Below are 20,376 nucleotides of genomic sequence, written 5' to 3' on the forward strand. Positions count from 1 at the left end.
AGGCCATGCTTCCTTCTTAGAACTTCACATGTTTGCCACAAATTGAACATTCAATGATTATAGAGTTTATGGAAAATCTCTTCAAGAAACTAATCCAGCATGCTGTTTAATATAACTTTAACAAATTATCATGTGGGACTTGGGACACCCCAATGATTCCGACCTCAGGAAGGTAATTAGAAGAATGAAAACCTACTTGCCCTTGGAAGGTACCATTCGCCTATGGACAAAACCTTCCATGATCATCTTGGTAAAACATGGTGAGTCCAGATAGCTCAGATATTTGAAAGAATTCTGCTCACCCAAGCAGACTGAAGCCAATGTAGAAATATCTGAATGTTGAATATGTTGCTTTGAGTGGAAAATAAAGATGTTGTATAGTAACTCTTTTTTAACTCACTGTTGAGTCTCTTGGGTCTCTGAAATTTATGTCCCATTACTTATTATAACCAAAATTAGGACTGACTTATAGGGTAATCCTTGATTATAATTCAGTTTAAATTCATGTAAGTATGCACAGATATTGGTACAGGACTGATCATTGCAGTATTGTTAGCAATAAAAAGGGGGAAACAGCTCTAATCAGGATTGGTCGCCTGAATGATATACACCCATAAATGGAATGCCAATGTACGTGACCATTAAAACGAAAATGTAGACGTACATACTTGTATGGAAAGATGTGCAAGTTATGTTAAGTGAAAAAAGAAAGATGCAGAACAGTATGCAAAATATGGGTTCATCGAAGTAAAAAAAATCTATGTGTGTATATTTGAATACAGGCAGAAATTTTCTGCAATGGACTATGTGAGAAATTTAACAATGGTCACCTCTACAAAGGGTTTGGGGGAGTTTTACTTTTAATTATATTTTTCTTAGTATTTGATCTTTTTTAAAACAATACAAGCAAGCATTGCTTTACTAATGTTTATTTATTTATTTTGGGGAGAGAGAGAACATGCGCGGGAGAGTGCACAAGTGGGGGAGGGGCAGAGAGACAGGGATACAGAGAATTTGAAGGGGGCCCCAGGCTCCGAGCTGTCAGCACAGAGCCCGACATGGGGCTTGAACTCAGGAACCATGAGATCATGACCTGAGCCGAAGTTGGATGCTTAACCGACTGAGCCACCCAGGCACCCAAGCATTACTTTTTTAGTTTCTAAAAATGAATTTAACGGCAAAGAAATAAAACAATTAGCAAAGAAAACAAAAAAGAGCATTTTAAAGATAATGTGTCCTAAAGCAATCCCATATGAATGTGGTTAAACGATCATTTTAATCTGAAGCGCGTGCAATTGATGACTTTATTATACAGAAGAAAGAATGTAGAGTTTGGAGCCAAACTAAATCCCAGCTACCCAGCACTTAGAGTTTAGCTTTAGGCAGGTCACTTAAGCTTGCAGAAACTCAGTTTTCACATCTGTCTAATGGATATAATCATACATTCCTTACAATTATGTTGATAGAATACTTGGCATTCTGCTTGCCAGTATTTCCCCAGTTAAGGGTTGCTCCCAGGCTGTAATGTCTTAAAGTCTCAACTCTTGTTTCCACATCTGAAAACAGGAAAAGTTAGTACTTATTATATGGGCTATAAAGAGGTGGGCTCAGGCAATTGGAAAATGATACTTTTAGTATCTCTGCCCTAATGTCCTAAATACTGCTTGGGAGTGGTTTCAAACTCATGAAATAGAGGGAAAATATTAGTTTACATTTCATCCATCACATGGTCAGTCTCCAAAAGCCACATCTAGTTGAATGTCCTCCCAATGGCATTTTCTTCTTATATTGTGTGGCTCACAGCCTTGTTAGCTGATTCCTGTGTTGAAGCTGCTGGCTCACATCCCTGGGCACTGATGACAGCTTACATCTTAGCAAACTTATTTTAGTCAGAAATCTCACCTCAGTCAGATCGTGTGTTTTGTGGGTTTTTTTTAAAATAAATAAACAAAAATTTTCTTATGGGTTTTATTAGTCGGGGTTCTCTAGAGAAATAGGACCAGCAGAATATATATGAATATGTATAAGAGATTTATTATAAGAATTGGCTCATACAGTTATAGAGGCCAAGAACTCCCACAGTCTGCTGCCTGCAAGCTGGAGAAGGAGGGAAGTCAGTGGTGTAATTTAGCCCAAGTCAGAGGCCTGAGAATGAGGGGAGCCAATGGTGTAACTCCCAGTTTGGAGCCAAAGGCTTCAAAACCAGAGGGCCACTGGTGTGAGTTCCAGAGTCGGAAGGTCTAAGGACCAGGAGCTCTGATGTCTGATGGCAGGAAATACGGATGTCCACGCTCAAGAAGGGAGGAGGGACATCATCCATCCTCCTCCTTTTTGTTGTATTTGGGCCTTCAATGGATCAGATGATGCTTGCCCACGTTGGTGCAGGTGGATCTTCTTTACTCAGTCTACTGAATCAAATGCTAATCTCTTCCAGAAACACCCTCACAGATACACTCAGAAATAATGTTTTATCAGCTATCTGGGTAACCCTTAGGCCAGTTAAGTTGACACATAAAATTAACCATTACATGGATTTTTTAGTTTACTCTGAAAATGTTTCCACCCATCCACAAGTATATATACTGGATTTTTTTTCCCAAAATGTTTGTTAGTGTGTGTAGAAATAAAAGGAAAAACTATCTATTAGTGGTTTTTTAAAAAATGCAGGTTTTGTCTATGTTTGCCTAAGGCCTCTTGTCAGAGGCCAGCTCTCCATGTCAAGCAACTTGATTTATTTATCATGTAATAAATCATAGCTTCGCCAATCATGTCTTCATCATACCTTTGTAAGTAGAGGTCTTGATATAAAAATCTTAAAGGAAATATATTTCTCAGTCTTCACGATTTACTCTATGAGAAATTCTATAAAATGTTATAAAATTTAACCCATAAACCCTTTAGTCGGTATATCTAGTAGATATTACCACATCCAACAAATTTAACAATGATTTCTTAATATCATCCAACATATAGCCTGTGTTCCAATGTCCCTGGTGTCTTAAAATATATTTTTTCAATCAGCGTAGAAACAAGATCTGTATATTGCATTTGGCAATATGTCTCTTAAATATATAAAACAATACTTACAGACCTAAAAAGAGGAATATGCAAGTCCACAAGGATAATGAGAAAATTTACATACTTCTTTCACTGAGTGGTAAAACAAGCAGTCAAAAATTCATCCCTGTAGAATGTTGGCGAAAATGTAAATTGGTACACCCGTTATGGAAAACAGTTCCTCGAAAAATTAAAAATAGAGCTACCATATGATCCAACAATCCTTCTCCTGGGTATATATTCAAAGGAAATGAAATCAGTATCTCAAGAGATATCTGTACTCCCATATTTACTGCAGGATTACTCACAATAGCCGAGATATGAAAGCAACCTAAGGTCCATGGATAGATGAATGGATAAAGAGGATTTGATATGTATATACAATGCAATCCTATTCAGCCATGAGAAAGAAAGAAATTCTACCATTTGCAACAATGTGGATGAAACTGGAGGGCATTTTGCTAAGTAAAATAAGCCAGAGAAAGACAAATACTATATGGTATCACTTACAGGTGGAATCTAAAAAATTAAACTCATAGAGACAGAGAAGAAGCTGGTTTCCAGGGACTGGCAGTGGGGAAGAGGGGAGATGTAGGTCAAAGAACACAAACTTTCAGTTATAAGGTGAATGAGTTCCAAATGTCTAATGTATAGCACAGTGACTTTTGTTAGCAATATTGTATTATATACTTGAAATTTGCTGAATAGGTGTCAAGCATTCTTACAAAGAAAGAAAGGAAAAAAGAAAGAAAAAAGGAAAGGAAGGAAGGAAAGATCAAAACACTCATTAAATGTAAAGATTTAAGTAATAGGATTAACAGATTTGACCTGAATGACGTCCATAGCATACATAGAATACTCAGCCCAACAGGGAAAGAATTCACATCTTTCTGGATGTGTGTAGAATAAACCTTTATGCTGGGGCATAAAGCACGTCTCTACAAATTTGACAGGATTGAAAACAGAATATGCTCTTTGATCATGGTGAGATTAAACCAGAAATCAATAATAAAAAAAAAAGAGGAAATTAGAAAATAGCCCAGATTTTTGAAGATTAAGCAAATACATTTACATAAATTATGAGTCAAAAAAGAAGTCACAATGGAACTATCTGAAATGTAATAACATGAAAGAAGAGTTTAGTAAACTTGAGGGGGAAGATTTCTTGAATAGGAAACAAAAAGCACTCATTACAACGGAAGCAATGAAAAATCAAACTACATTAAATTAGAAGTGAAAAGTGTGGCTCGTTTTGGGCCGAGGGTGGGAGTTGGTGACTGGGGAGAAATACAAAGGAAGCTTCTGGCAGGGGTGTGCTGGTAATGTTCTATTTCTTAGTATTCTCTGTGTATTCTGTGTTAATTCATCAAGCCACGCATTATGAGTTATACTCTTTCCTATATATGAAATTTTACAAAAACATTATTGTAAAATGTAACATGTCTAGGAAAAAATCTAACAAAGAAAGCAACGTCTTTAAAGAGAGAAAATTAAAACTAAAGTAAGTAAAAGGTGTAAAGACAACTTAGAGAGCTGTACTATGTTAATAATCAGTTGGAAGATTTACTATGTGCAGATATCAAGGATATTGACAGGTTTATTTAAAAATTGTATTTGGAGTCGGTTAAAGGTCCAAGTTCAGCTCAGGTCATGATCTCACAGTTCGTGGGTTTGAGTCCCGCGTTGGGCTCTGTCCTGAAAGCTCAGAGCCTGGAGCCTGCTTCTGATTCTGTCTCTCTCTCTGTCTCTCTCTCTCTCTCTCTCTCTGCCCCTCCCCTGCTTACAGTCTGCCTCTCTCTCTCTCTCAAAAATAAATAAACGCTAAAAAAATTTTTTAATTGTATTTGGAGAAACATGACCTAAAATGAACCCAGACACTATGTTTTCACTTATTTTTTTAATTGCAGATAAATACACAGAACATAAAATTCTTCATCGTAACAACTTTGACATGTACAGTTCAGAGACATTTGGTACATTTGCATTGCTGACCAGCCATCATCATCACCTATTCCAGAACATTTTCATCACCCCAAAAGGAAATCCCAAACCTATTAAGTAGTTAATCCCTACTCACCTTTCTCCCACCCCACCCCCCAATCCCCCACAAGTGTTAATCTGCTCTCTGTTTCTATAAATTTGCCTATTCTGGGTCTTTAATATAAATGGAAATATAGAGTATGTGTCCTTTTGTGTCTGGCTTATTTCAGTTAACATAATGTTTTTAAGGTTCATCCATGTGGTAGCACGTGACAGGGCTTTCCTTACGGCTGGATAATATCCCATTGTGTAGGATATGCTGCATTTGTCTGTTAGTTTCTGGGTTGCTTCCACTTTTTGGCTATTGTGATAGTGCTGCTGTAGACCCTTTTGCACAAATTCATTTGAAGATCTGTTTTGAGTTCTTTTGGGTATATACCTAGGAGTGGAATCATATGGTAATTTCTGAGTCAGTGATTCTATTTTAACTTATTAAAGACATACCAAGCTATTTCCCACACTGGCTATACCATTTTACATTCCTACTGACAAGGTGTGAGAGCTCCACTCTGGGCACACATGTAGGCTTCTAGATTCCCAGGTGTATGTAGAAGATTTTTGAAACTCTTATTCCTCAAAGTATCTCACTTCCCAGCCTTGCTCTCAGGCTTTTTTTCCCCCCCCAACAAAAGTGACTCAACTTTATTGCAGGGACACTAGGGAAGAGCAGAGCTAGTGAGGGTCTCAGCAGGAACTCCCATCACTGAGCAAGACTGCCAGACCCCAGGTCTGTCTGGAAGGCAGAAAAGGATTAGTGTCCTGCCCTCTTTGGTCCATCTTGGGCCCAGGGGTCCACGCCCTTGCCCTCGCTACTTAGGGCAGAGGTAGGAAACAGCCTTTCCTGTTTTCCCCATGGTCTCCAGCAGAGTGTCTATGCTGTGCTCAGAGTTTATGCAAACCTTGTTGGGCAGGGGAATGTCAGACTCAACTCCTCCCAGCTAGTTGAGCGCCCGACTGACTGCATTAGAGTAACCTTCACAGGTCACGTCCACAGTCGACTCGTGCTTCAGCAGGACTGTGGATGTGGTGGTGGAGGCAGCAGCTGCAATGACGCCTCTGCCAGTTCCAAGCGCAGGTGCGGCTCTCTCCCAGGCTTTGTGGAGTGTCAGTTGTTTGCCTCAACTGATATCCTTAGTGCCAGAAAGTAATAATTCTGCCTGTAAATGTTTTTGAAAAACCCCTCCATGTTGCAGCTTCTTTGCCCTTGAGAGAGTTCCAAGTCAGGCAAAGGAAAGGCAAACTTTTGTCTAGACCTTCAAGAACAACCACAATTCTTTGAGAACGAGGTCAGCTCTGCTCTCTCCATGGGCTGAGTCCTCCAGAGCACCACCGAGCAGGGGAAGTGGGGCAGTTTTACCCCAGGGGCAAGGGTAGGTTAGAAATGCCACAAAGATTTCCTACCAGGTTTCAGTTGCTTTTTCCTGATTAAGTGTTTGCTTGGTTGCTGTAAGCCGTTGACTGCTTTCCAGAGTTCCTATAAAGTTCATTCTGACATTTTTTGTCAGTTTTCAGTGTTTCCGTTGAGGGTCAGGGCCTTGAAGCTCCTTACCGTGCCATTATCCCTGATAGAATACAATAGAAATAGAATCACATGGGGGCTTTCCATAAGTTACGAAGAGTTATTATAAAGCCAGAGTAATGAGAGAGTGTGGTTTTATTTTAGGGTTGGTCCAATTGATCAGTAGAAAAGAAAAGAAAGCGCATAGGTGAGCATTAGTGATATTGTTAATGCTCCACTTTTTAGTTTTGTCAATGGGTGCTGACTCTTAACGTAGAGTCTATTGAATGTATCAGATATTACATAATGAAATGTGTTTACATTCCAACCACTTGGACACTGAGAAATACACTTTTAAATAATCAGTGGATTTCAAAACAAATTATGAACTGTTTAGACAGCAATACAAGGAGACCACTTTACATCAAATCCTATGATGGGCACCTGGGTGGCTCAGTCAGTTAAGCATCCACCTCATGATCTCAGCTCAGGTCTTGATCTCAGGATCATGAGTTCAAGCCCAGCACTGGGCTCTGTGCTGGGCATGGAGACTACTTAAAAACAAAACAAAACAAAACAAAACAAAACAACAACCTATGAGACACTGCTGCAAAAGCCACAGTAAGGAATGAAAGTATAAACCTTAAATAGTTTCATTATTAAAGAAGAAATAACAAAAAAGGAGTAGATTCTTAGCATACATCTTAAGAATATTAAAAAGTTCAGCAAAATTAACAAGAAGCACTAGAAAGATGGGATTTTAAGGTTAGGAAAGAAAAAAATTAATAAATGTAAAGCTAAAAGTTTTTCAAAGGACAAATCTTTCAAAATAGAAAAGATCAATGAAATTAAATTCCTCTTGAGTCTAATTGAGAAAAAATAATGTAGATAAATCAGGTTATGCTCAATTCTAATAAGGAAGCAAACAAGGTACTGTGATGAAAAATTAACTCACTTGAACTAATAATGATAGCATGGTGGGGGGGGGAGGCAGTTTTCCTAATTGAAGGATGAGAAGGACTCAAATGGTTTAGGACATTTGGGGATGGCAATGGGAAGATTTCTAGACTGTTCTCAAGGTTAGATAAGAGCATGGTATGCTGAACTCAGTTTCCATATCCAGGACTCAGTAAACCAGGAGTAGTACACGGGGTAGTACAATGCCCAAGAGAATGAATGATGTTACAGAATCTTTGTTTGCAAATAGCCACAGGTTGGTAATAAGACAGAAAAATAGGAAATACATTTCATTGTTAAGATATATACTATTAAAATATTGTATGTAGATACAACTGGATAATCAAACCCTGGAAAATACCCGAAAACTTATTCCAAAGGGGAAAATTTTTTCTTTATTCCTTGTAAGTTTTCAAATCAGGGAAATTCTACTTGCTTTGCTTATTTCTTCATGCACCTTAACCCCTGTGTTAGTCACTTCCTGTGTGTCCCATCAACTGAGTAGATAAATTGGATCCCCAGCAACCAGGAAGTATATGAATAATTTCTGTGAAGCTCTTACTCACCACACATTAGCAATTTGAATACTAATTAGTGTTTGTAAAGTAGGAGGAGAAATACAAGTGAAGTGGTGGTTGATTTTCATTACCTGATAGTAATGAACATATCATAACATTATTGTAAAGAATAACATCCTACTGTCCTTTAATCTTACCAATTTAAAGAAAATGTCTTTACCTACTCTACACGGAAAGATTTGGAACAGACAAGGATCATTAAAATGTGGCCTTCAAAAGGCATAAAAATAATAGTCAAACCTATACTTCCACTCCTAATATTTTCCTAACTGTCAAACCCGCATATATAAGGACTTATTCAGTAGATTCTGCTAGATGTCCACAACTCAAACATGTTCAAAATGCTAGCCATCATCCTACTCTCAGCTCATCAAGTGCACCACGGAATTCTCCCTCTTGCCCTCCAAATGCACTCTTCCATGTTTTCTATCTTCATATTCAACACAAACATCTACCTGCTTCCCCAATTCAGAAATCTGGGAGTCATCTTATCTCTTCAACTCTTGCCACATCCGTAAAAATTAAATCTCCCTGTCCTGTTGATTCTTTAAGTCCCATATTTTCTCCATCTCTACTGCCACTACTTCAGTTCTACTTCAGTGCAGTTCAGGGGCTCATAACAGCTTTCAGATTCCTGTGATAACCTCTTAATTGTCTCCTGACTCAACTCTTACCCTTATCCAATGTATTTGGTACATATTCGTGCCAAGTGATTCTTATAAAATGTAAATCTCATTGCCTTTCTCCCTGGTTTAAACTTCATCATTGTTCCTACAGTATGTTGGATTATATATAAAATTTTTAGTTTGGTTTCTAATGAACCGACCATTGCCTTCCTCTGATACGTACCTGACACAACAGCCATGCTGAGCTACTCGTATTGACCTACATACCACACTGTTTTATTCCTCCTGGCCTTCTGACATGCTGCTATTCCCTTTGCTTGAAGCACTTTCCCGCTTTCTTCTCCTCTCATGTCTCCAACACTCCCCAAGCCTGGATAAATTGTATCTGACCATCAAGATTCAGTTCCAGCATCACTTTCCCTGGGAATAAAGTGTTCTCGATCTCCCACCTCCAGTAGTCTGAGTTAAATGGCCTTCTTCTTTGCATGTGCACTACCCTGTAGTAAAGACTGGGGATTTTTTTCTGAGGAGGGCTAAATAATTAGTATTTTAGGTTTTGAAAGTATAGGTAGCCCAAATGGTAGACCCTGGAGAAATCCATATCTTCTTTTTCTAAAAGTTTATTTATTTTTGAGGTGGGGGACAGGCAGGAAGAGAGAGGGAGAGACAGAATCCCAAGCAGGCTCTGTGCTGTCAGCACAGAGTTCAACATGGAGCTCAATCTCAATGGTGAAATCATGACCTCCGCCAAAATCAAGAGTCAGACGCTTCACAGGGTGAGCCACCCTGGTGCCCCAAAAAGATCCATGTCTTTTTAAAAAAATTTTAAATGTTTGCTTTCCGGACCTGGCCGAGCAGGAGGCGCCATCATGGGAGTCGACATCCGCCACAATAAGGACCAAAAGGTTCTGCGCAAGGAACCCAAGAGCCAGGACATCTACCTGAGACTGTTGGTCAAGCTGCACCGGTTTCTGGCCAGACGGACGAACTCTACCTTTAACCAAGTTATGTTGAAGAGATTGTTCATGAGTCGCACAAACCAGCCACCTCTGTCCCTTTCCCGGATGATCCGGGAGATGAAGCAGCCTGGCGGGAAAAACAAAACCTCTGTGGTTGCCAGGAGGGTAACCAATGACTTGCGGGTCCAGGAGGTGCCCAAAGTGAAGGTGTGCGCGTGTGCGTGCCGCATGTGAGCAGCCTTGCCGGGAGCTGCATCCTCAAAGCTGGAGACAAGATCCTCACCTTCGACCAGTTGGCCCTGGACCCCCCCAAGGCTGTGGCACCGTCTTGCTCTCTGGTCCGCGCAAGGGCCGAGAGGTGTACAGGCATTTTGGCAAGGCCCCAAGAACCCCACACAGCCACACCAAACCCTACATGCGATCCAAGGGCCGGATCCAAGAGCGCACCAGAGGCCGCAGGGCCAGCTGTGGCTACAAAAACTAACCCCAGACCCTGCGTTGTTATTAAAAAGATTTTCACTGCTTAAAAAATTTTTTAATGTTTATTTGTTTTTGAGAGAGACAGAGAGAGCACAAGTGGGGAGAGGCGGAGAGGGAGAGGGAGATACAGAATCCAAAGCAGGCTCCAGGCTTCAAGCTGTCAGCACAGAGCCTGACGGGGGCTCAAACTCACCAACAGTGAGATCATGACCTGAGCCAAAGTTGGACACTCAACCGAGTGAGCCACTCAGGTGCCCCAAAAAGATCCATGTCCGAAAGCCAGGAACCTGAGAATGTTACCTTATTTGAAAAAACGATCCTTGCAGATGTAATGGATCTTACGATGAGGAAAGCATCCTGAACTAGCTGGGTGAGGCCTAAATTCAATGACAAATATTCTTATAGAAGACACACAGAGAAGACAGGGAGAACAGGAGGAAGCCATGTGACCACAAAGACAGAGATTGGAGCAATGAAGCCAGGAATTAAGCAATGCCAAGAGAAGCTGGATGAGGCAAAAATTGGATTGTTTTCTAGAGTCCCCAGAGGGAGTGTGGCCCTATCAACACCTTGACCCTGGACTTCTGACCTTCACAACTGGGAAAGATTTAATTTTTGCTACTTTAGCCACCCAACTTGTTACAGCTGATGTAGGAACCTGTCTAGGTAGGGAGCTCCACCGTGGCAGCCACAGCCATGAAGCTCTGCCACAGTAGTGTCAAAGCAGTGTGGACAAGATGTGAGCATGTGGGCATAATAGTGTTCTAATAAAAACTTTATTTGCAAAAAGGGATGCTAGGACAGGTTTGACCCACAGGCTGTAGACTGACAACCCACGTTATGAGGTGGTGATCGTCATACCTGATCATCACCCTCTAGAACATACGTGTACTGAAAACAAGGGGTATGTCTTATATCTTAGAATCTATAACTGAAGGGTCTCAAATTCTAAGTCTAATAGTGACCAGGCAGGTAAATTAAAGGAATGAAGTGGCCTGGATGAAACAGTGAAAGTGTCATCTAATGAGGGCAACTTCTACTCAGCTCCTGGCGATTATTGCCATGTAGCCCCCTGCCCCAACTTGGCCAAATAAATAATATCTGGGGTTCAGATTTAGTCTCTGGGCTACAATCTTCCAAGTTAGCACAACCAATGCCTGGCACAGCACACAGTAAATACTTTGTCGAATGAATCAATGTACTCACAAATACCAACTTTCTAACACCAAGTAATGAGGATATTGTAAGTATATTTGTAGGCATATAAATTCAGCATGTGACAGAGACAAAAATATTAATGGTTATAAAATTGTACACTTTAAATATGTGAATTTTATTGTATGTCAATTATACCTCAAGAGAACCGTTTTTAAAAAGAGATAAACTAAGGGCAAGAGTATAAATGGAAAAAAAAGCATTAATGGTACAAACCATAAAAATATAAAAATGAAGTTTCTGTCTCAAATCAAATTCTGAGCTGGCATGGTGGCTCTGCTCACTGAAATGTGGGGACGAGCCTCCCCCCCCTTTTCCTAAGGAGTTGCCTTTGTCCACGTAGGACAAAAGGGCACACTACCACGTGTGTATCCCAAACTGTGGACGGTGGAAGGAGGGAGGCAAGAACAGATCCCTTTTCTTTGAAGATACCACCGGGAAGTTGTCCACAAAATTTCTTCTCACATTCTAAAGGAAAGAAGACCTATACCTCTCTGCAAAGGAGGGTGGACAATGTAGTCTCTACTCTGGGAAGCCATGTCCCAGGTAATGGTTGAGGGTTCTTTCACTATGGAAGAAGGGGAGAATGGATGCTGGGGGACAACAGAAAGTATGTAGTGAAACCATGACATAATTTACATACTGAGAGCAATAGAAAAATCTGGCTTAAAAACTGCAGCAAATCAGACCCGTTTCCCACTGGGACATAATAGGTCATGTCAGGCTAACGCTCTACCGCAACACCTAGAAAAGGCCAAATAAATTCTAAAAATCAGATTTTTAGAAACCTCAGTGAACCATGGGAGCAATAAAAACTGCATTAGTCTTCTCAGGCTTCCATAACAAAATACCTTAGACCTGGCGGCTTAAACAACAGATATTAATTTTCTCACAATTCTAGAGGCTGGAAGTCCAAGATCAGGGTGCCAGTATGATCAGGTTCTGAGAGACATCTCATTCTGTCTTGCAGATAGCTGCTTTTTTGTTGTGTGGTCACATGGCCTTCCCTTGGTGCATGCTCATGAAGAGGGAGAGGAAGAGCAAGCTCCTTGGTGTCTCTGCTTATAAGGGTAAAGTAATCTCATAATGAGGGTCCCACCTTCATGACATCATCTAACACTAATTATCTCCCAAAGCCCCATTTCCAGATACTATCACATTGGGACTTAGGGCTTCAACATATAGATTTTGTGGGGAACAAATCATTTGGTTGATAACAAGGACTATGTGAATAGGATGCATTTATAGAGAGCAAAGAAATTTCCCAGATGACTGCCAGCCACCAGCTCTCCTTTCCTTGGAAGCATTGCTGATCCTGGGTTCAGGATAAAGGTCTGGCTTAGCCAAAAGGAGAGCCTCTGCTCAGGGAAAAGGAAACAAGTAAGCCTTTAAGATCACGGGGGCTTAGCAACAAATTGGAGATGTAGAGAGCCCCAAAGGCACGGGGAATTCTGGGGCTATCTGGACATTTGGGGAGTTAGGCTCCTACAAAGCAAAGCGAAGTCTCCTGCAGTTTCACACACTTGGGAAGGGGGCCTGTCTCAAGCACTTAGCTGGTTTCCACATCATAGATATTTGCTGTACTTTGAACAGGGGTCTTCTTCCAAGGGTGATTCCTGAGGAGGGACCAAACTATGTTCTGTCAGCATGAAATACTCCCAGCAAGAGGAAGGTAAGTATCTCCCTTCTCAAAGAAGAATCTTGGTACTACACTACACCTGCCCCCCCCCCCCACACACAATAGAAGTTAGAAGATTATTGATGAAATCTTTAGAGAACTAACATAAAATGACTTCCAACTTATAACTCTATATTCAGTGAAAATATCTTTTAGCAAGGATGATGAAACAAGCACATTTTCAGACTAACAAAATTAAGGGAATTTGTTGATAGAAGGCATTCCCTAAAGGTAAATTAAAGAAATATCTTCAAGCAGAGAGAAAATGATCCCAAATAGTAACGTGAACATGCAGAAGGGAATGAAGAACACTAGAAAGGGAAACTAAATCAGTAAATACAAATATGAACTCTGCAAAATAATAATCATAACATCACATGAGGTTTGCATTATATGTAGAACAGTAACACAAAGTGAGAGATAGGCAACAGTCAACATTACAATTTGTATTAGTCTATTGTAAGGTAAGAATGTATATCGGATATCTAGGAGAATCAGTATATGAATAGTTAATGACAAAAATTACAAGATAATAGAAGGGATAAGTGGAATAATACTTTTTAAAATGTCTGATTAGTCCTAAAGAGGGAAATAAAATAGAAAAAGAGTAACATAATACAGCTTTAATAGAAAATGAATGGCGTCATGGTATATATAAATTCAACCATGCAAGTAATTACATTAAGTATAAATGAACTAAATACACCAAGGTTTATGGTTGTCAGGTTGGATTAGTCAACAACTATATTTTGCTTAAAGAGTCACACTAAAGATAAAAAGAGACCACAGAACGCAACAGAAGAGTTGACAGCAAAAGAGCAACAACAACAAAAAGCCACGAAAACACTCAATGAAAGGTAGTATATCTGTACTAAAATCAGAGTAGATGTAATGCAAAAAAGCATTACCACAGATAAAGACAGAGATTTCATAATTATAAAAGGGTGAATCCAGCAGGAAGCTATTACAATCCTAAATTTGTATGTACTCTGTAACAGAACTTCAACCATTGAAGCAAAATGGGCAGAATTAAAAGCAGCAATGGACAAATCCGTACTCTTAATGCAAAACTTTAGCATACTTCATTAGCTCATAAAATAGTCTAACAAAAAAAATCTGTAAAAACATACCACAATTGACCAACTTGATCTAACTGGCTTCTATAGAATATTACATCAAACAATGATAGAATGCACCTTCTTTTCAAGTGCAAATAGATCTTTTATTGAAATCATAAAGAAAGTCTCAACGAATTTGAAAACAATTAAAGTCATTGATAGTTTGCTATTTTTCCACAATGGCATCAAAGTAGAAATCAATAATAAAAATATAACTAGAATAATGCCAACTACTTGACAATTCAAACACTTCAACAACAATTAACTTGACAATTTAGGTGAAATGTATAAATCCTTAGAAAAATACAACTTATCAAAACTGTCAGAAGTAGAAAATCTGAATGGTTCAATATCTATTAAAGATGGTCAATCCATTATTTAAAATCTCCCCCAATGAACATTCTAGGCCCACATGGTTTCACTTGTAAATTCTTGAAAAAATTTACGGAGAAGAAATAACACAAGCCTTGCACAAACTCTTCTGGAAAACAGAGAGACAACTGTTTTTCAAATGCAACTTTTATAAGACCAATACAACCACAATTGCAAAACCTGACAAAGGCATTTCATGAAAGGAAGAGTTACAGGTCAGTCTCTCAAATGCCTCTCAAATGATCTGCCTCAGGTCTTTAACAAAATTTTAGACATTTGAATCTAGTGACATATAAATTAAAATTATTCTGGAATTCCAGATTCGTTTAACATTTAAAAATTAACCCACTCATATTGACTAAAAAAAGGAGAAAGTTTATATGACTATTTCAATAGTTACAGAGAAACAATTTGACAAAATTTATCTCTCCCTCATTTATAATATATTAAAAAACAAACAAACAAACAAACAAACTCTGAGCCTGGGTGGCTCAGTCGGTTAAGTGTCTGACTTTGGCTCAGGTCATGATTTCACAGTTCATGGGTGGGTTGGAGCCCACATGGGGCTCTCTCTGCTGTCAGCAGAGAGCCTGCTTCAGATCCTCTGTCTCCCTCTATCTCTGCCCTTCCCCCACCTGCGTACTCTCTTTCTCAAAAATAAATAAACATTAAAAAAAAAAAAACTTCCCAAACTGGGAATAAAAGACAACTTTGTCAAACAAATAAAGAATATTACAAAAAATCAACAGCAAACATCATACCAACAGGTGAAATACTGAAAGCTTTCCTTCTAAGATTGGGAACAAGGCAAGAATGCCAGCTATTACTACTTGTATTCAATATTTTTCTGGAGGTCCTAACCATTGCCATATATTTTAAAAGACATTAGAATTTGAAAGGAAGAAAACAGGCTGTCAGTATTTGTAAACTGCATGGTTATATTCCACGAAAATTCAAAAGAATCCATAAACCATTTGAACTAAGAATTGAAATCTGCAATGTTGTTAGATAAAAGATTATTTAAAAACCATTTGTATTTCTATATGCCACTCACAAGGAGGAAATTATATTTTAAAAGGTATTATTTATAATAGTATCAAAATATAAACTATAGAGGAATAATTCTAACAAAAGATTTGCAATGCCCAAACATTAAAAAGTATAAATATTCTTGAGGGAAACTAAATATATAAACACATTTAGAGATTAACTTTTAGTATTTAAAAAGCTCAATATTGTAAAGATGTTAATTCTTCCCAAAATAATCTATAAATTAACACTATCACAGGGCACCTGGGTGGCTCAGTTGGTTAAGCATCTGACGCTTCATCTGGCTCAGGTCATGATCTCAAAGTTCTTGGGATGGAGCCCTGCATCGGGCTCTGTGCAGACAGTGTGGAGCCTATTTGGGATTCTCTCTCCCTCTCCCTCTGCTCCTCCCCTGTGCTCTCTGTCTCTATCTTTCTCTCAAAATAAATAAATAAACTTCAAAAAAACAAAACAAAACAAAACAAAACCACTATCCCAATTAAAATCCCAGCAGGATTTTTTTTTTTTTTAAGAGAGGCCAACCAGCTGATTCTAAAATTCAGATGGAAATGCACAGGGTCAAAGATATCTAAGGTAACTGAAGAGGAAGAGCAAAGCTGGAAGATTCATTGTATCTGAGAACAAAACCCATCATTAAGCTATAGTAGTGAAGAACTCATGGAATTGACACTAAGTTATATTAAAGTAACCAATGAACTAGATTAGAGAGCCCACACATAAATGGTCACCTGATTCATGACCAAGGCCATAATGCAATGGGTGAAAGAAAAAAATGTTCAATAAATTTTGCTGGATGAATTGGAGATGTGAAAATATATATGTATGGACTCCTTTCTCTACTATTACTCAAAAATTAATTCTAGATGGATCTCAGAATTAAATGTGAAAATTAAATAAAGCTTTTGGAGGAGAGCATAGGAGGACATCTTCATGACCTTGGAGGGGGTGGAGATTTCCTAAGCAAGACACAAAATGCACTAACCATAGAGAAAAATCCCCATATGTATATGTAACAAAGGACTCATATCCAGAACACATGCAAACTTGCATTAATCGTAAGGCAGACAACCCAAGGGTGAAATGAAGGAAAGATATGAACAGATGCTTCACAAGACAATATCAAATATCCAAAAAAAGTGTGAATGAGTGCTTCCACCTAGTTGGCCACTGGCGCTTGGCAACTAAACCACAATGAGGTTATCACTACTGTGAAGCACACAGAGGCCGGCCTAACCAATGCTGCTAGGATTCGGGGTGCTGGTTACCCCAGGGGGGGAAAGGACGAGTACTTGATAGGACTACAAAGGAGTGTTCTGGGGAGAGGGAGTTGCTGTTTCTTGATCTGGATGCTGGTCACATGAGTGTATCTAGTTGTGAGAATTCATAACGATTTACACTTACAATATGAAAAATTACTACCTGTCTATTCATCTCTAATAAAAAGTTTAAACTAATCTAACAACTCATTTTCAGAGAGGAATTACACTAGACAGTAGAGACTGAAAAACACTACTTATTTTCACCTTATAATAGTCATGTTCCAAAGAAGCTGTCTTTTAAAAAAAAAAATGTTCATTTATTTTGAGAGAGAGAGAGAACACACAAGCAGGGCAGGGGCAGAGAGAGAGAGAGAGGGAGAGAGAGAGAATCCTAAGCAGGCTTCATGCTGTCAGTGCAGAACCTGCCTGGGGGCTCGATTTTACGAACCATAAGGTCATGACCTGAGCCAAAATTAAGAGTTGTATGCTTAACTGACTGAGCCACCCAGGCACCCAAGAAGCTGTCTTTTTAAATGACCTTATGATTAGGAGCCACCTAGTAAAATACATCTTTTAGCATAACCTGGGGAATCAGTCCTGTATTGCTGGGGTTGGGAGGGGTGGAGGGAGAGGGCAAGGAGGGAAGCAATCCTTCTTCCTTATAAGAAGTATTTCTATAGCCAGGGCACCTGCATGGCTCCGTCAGTTAAATGTCTGATTTTGGCTCAGGTCATGATCTCACTGTTTGTAAGTTTGAGCCCTACCTTGGGCTCTGTGCTAACAGTTCAGAGCCTGGAGCCTGCTTTGGATTCTGTGTCTCCCTCTCTCTCTGCCCCTCCCCTGCTTGCTTGTGCTCTCTCTCTCTCTCTCTCTCAAAAGTAAACAAGTATTAAAAAATTATTTCCATAGCATATATTTTATTTTCAAGTTCAATTCTCTCTTGCCTATAGTTATAAGTGCTCTCTTTTCCTTCTTTGCTTCTAAAAACAAAATTTTGCCTAAAATTGTAGAATAAAATTGCCTATGTATTCTAGGTCCTAGAAAACAGGCCCTATTTTGACAGAACATCAGTTCCATAATTGATCTGTCACATAATTACATAATTCAATCTCATTATCTAACAATCCCGCTATTTTAACTGTATCTTTTTCTGTATATTTTATTCCATAGCAACATGCTTTCTAGCTCTCCCACAACCATTTCATTTAAGGGCGATGTCTCAAAGGTTTCTCTTCACATAATAAACTACCAAGAAAAAAAAGGGCTTTGGGGCGCCTGGGTGCCTCAGTTGGTTAAGTGTCTGACTTCAGCTCAGGTCATGATCTCGCAGTTTGTGGGTTTCAGCTCCACCTCAGGCCCTGTGCTGACAGCTCAGAGCCTGGGAGCCTGGTTAGGATTCTGGGTCTCCCTCTCTCTCTGCTCCTCCCCCACTCATGCTCTATCTCTCTCTCTTTCCCAAAAATAAATAAACATAAAAAAATTTAAAAAGAAAGAAAAAGGCTTGAAGCATTCAGGCACTGAGAACCTTCTAGCATACTAGTCATTTATTGCACATTCAGCAATTCGTTTTTGAGAGCCCTCAGGGTGCCAGACAACGATGGAGGCACCAGAGATACAATGGAATCATGGGCAAGCATGTTGATTCTGTATTTAGGCAGTTCCGAGTTTGAATCCTAGCTGCTTCTGTGGAAATGATCTGTGTACTTTACCTCTCTATGACTCAGTTTACTCATTTATAAAATAGGGATACCAGTAATGCCTTTCTCCTGGGTTTGTTAGGAAGGTAAAATAGCATATTATGTGAAAATCACTTAGGGCCATCCTTGGCACAGTTGATACACTTGATACTTGTTAGTAAGCACTTGGTAAGCACTTGATACATATGACATGCTATTACCAGAAGAGATGTCAACTGATGATTTTTGCCAAATTGCCTGTTGACAAACTTCACTACCACCATGACTGCCTGCCATGTCTTCTCACCCAGCCACCCAACCCACGTTAGCAAGGAAATGACCAACACATTGGACTAGCAGCCAGGACTGTGGCACTGGAAAGTCCTTAATCCATACCAGCTCCCTGTCCTTTACGAATGAGGACACTAAGCCCAGAGATGTTGCCCAGCTTGAATAGAATCTCACACAACTAATTAGGGGGGGTGAAGTCGGCATTAGCCCTTGGGTCTCCACATTCCTAGTCCAGGCAGTGGGCTGGAAAAACCCACACGCTGGAAGACTGGTGCATTCTCTCCTACTGCTCACGTTTGACCCCACCAAGGGGAACAAGTAAGTCATAATCCTCCTAGGTGGTGGGGGCGCAGGGCACCTTGCGGTAAATTGTCTATTTTTAGCCTCTATATATGGCCTCCTCTCGGCACACTCACTCAGGCTAACCGGCTGCTGTGGGATTTAAGGCACTCTCCACAGTGTTGCTTGGTGGTTGCCATGCCAACAAAATTTAACAGAAATAGAGTTTTCTAGTAGATTATTCTGGCAGAGGCTTTAAAGCCAGATTAGAGCTCCAACTCTGAAGCTTTAATGATGCAAGCAATTAGTGATGGAACATAGTAGGCATGCCTCTATTATAGCTGTTGAAAAACAGAATACATAAATGCAATGAGATGCATTAGGGAGATGCAAATGTAGCAGCAGAGAACTTCTCTGCTACTTACAGTCAATACTTAAAGTCAGTCTGGAGCAAGTTTACTCATATCATCCCTCGATTTTCATAATTACTTGACACACCGTGTGAAATGATTTGTCTGATGGCAAAGGACTGCCTCTGATTTCAGGCCTCTTATTAGCTCTGCAACTCAGGGGCCCAACTGCACACAGATGCTTGTTGCAGACATGGAAAAGGTAACAGGAATCTGATCTGGCGTCCTGCTTTTATCTGGGCAGCTTATTCACAGTTGAGACGGTCTGTGTCTGGTCCTTCTAAAGTCACTTTTTGGCAAATGCAAGCACTGTATTTAATAAAATGCATTTTTCATTTAAAAAGCCTCTGTGTTTCGACAACCCTGTGTTTGAAAGGCTGTCCCTCTGGCCACAATGAGTGAATGCTATTAGATAAAGTGAGGGACAAGGCAGCTCGTAAATCTCTATTCCGTTCCCAGTAAATTCCCACTCCTTTGCGGCAAGGATTCTCTGACAACCCAGCCAGATCGTAGTCTCTTTCCCTTCTCTATGAAATCTGTTTTCCTTATTACTCATTTGGCCTTATTCCCTCCTTCCTCCTTGCCTATTCTTCCATTCTGCCCATTCTCTTTTCCTCTACCCATCCCTCCCTTCTTTCACAATCGCACGGAAAGAGTACAGGCTTTTGGAGTCAAAACAATGCAATTCCTTATTATCTCTGATACTTATCAGTGGTGTGACCTTCAACAACTTTCATTACATCTAGAGTAGCATTTCCCCTTGTGCTACCCATGTCTGTCTTGAATGCTTATTTAGTAGTGGATTGTGTCTCAGACTTTAGTGGACATAAGAG

The 20,376-nt window shown here is 39.6% G+C and overlaps 2 pseudogenes; one reads left to right on the forward strand and one right to left on the reverse strand.

Moving 5' to 3' along the window:
- Positions 1-833: 833 nt before the first annotated feature.
- Positions 834-8,995, reverse strand: LOC113600098 (copper transport protein ATOX1-like; annotated as a pseudogene).
- A 584-nt stretch (positions 8,996-9,579) lies between these two features.
- On the forward strand, positions 9,580-10,246 carry LOC106989901 (ribosomal protein L18-like; annotated as a pseudogene).
- Positions 10,247-20,376: the final 10,130 nt, after the last annotated feature.

The sequence above is a fragment of the Acinonyx jubatus genome, chromosome D2 (assembly GCF_027475565.1).
Source record: "Acinonyx jubatus isolate Ajub_Pintada_27869175 chromosome D2, VMU_Ajub_asm_v1.0, whole genome shotgun sequence".
NCBI classification, from domain to species: Eukaryota; Metazoa; Chordata; class Mammalia; order Carnivora; family Felidae; genus Acinonyx; species Acinonyx jubatus.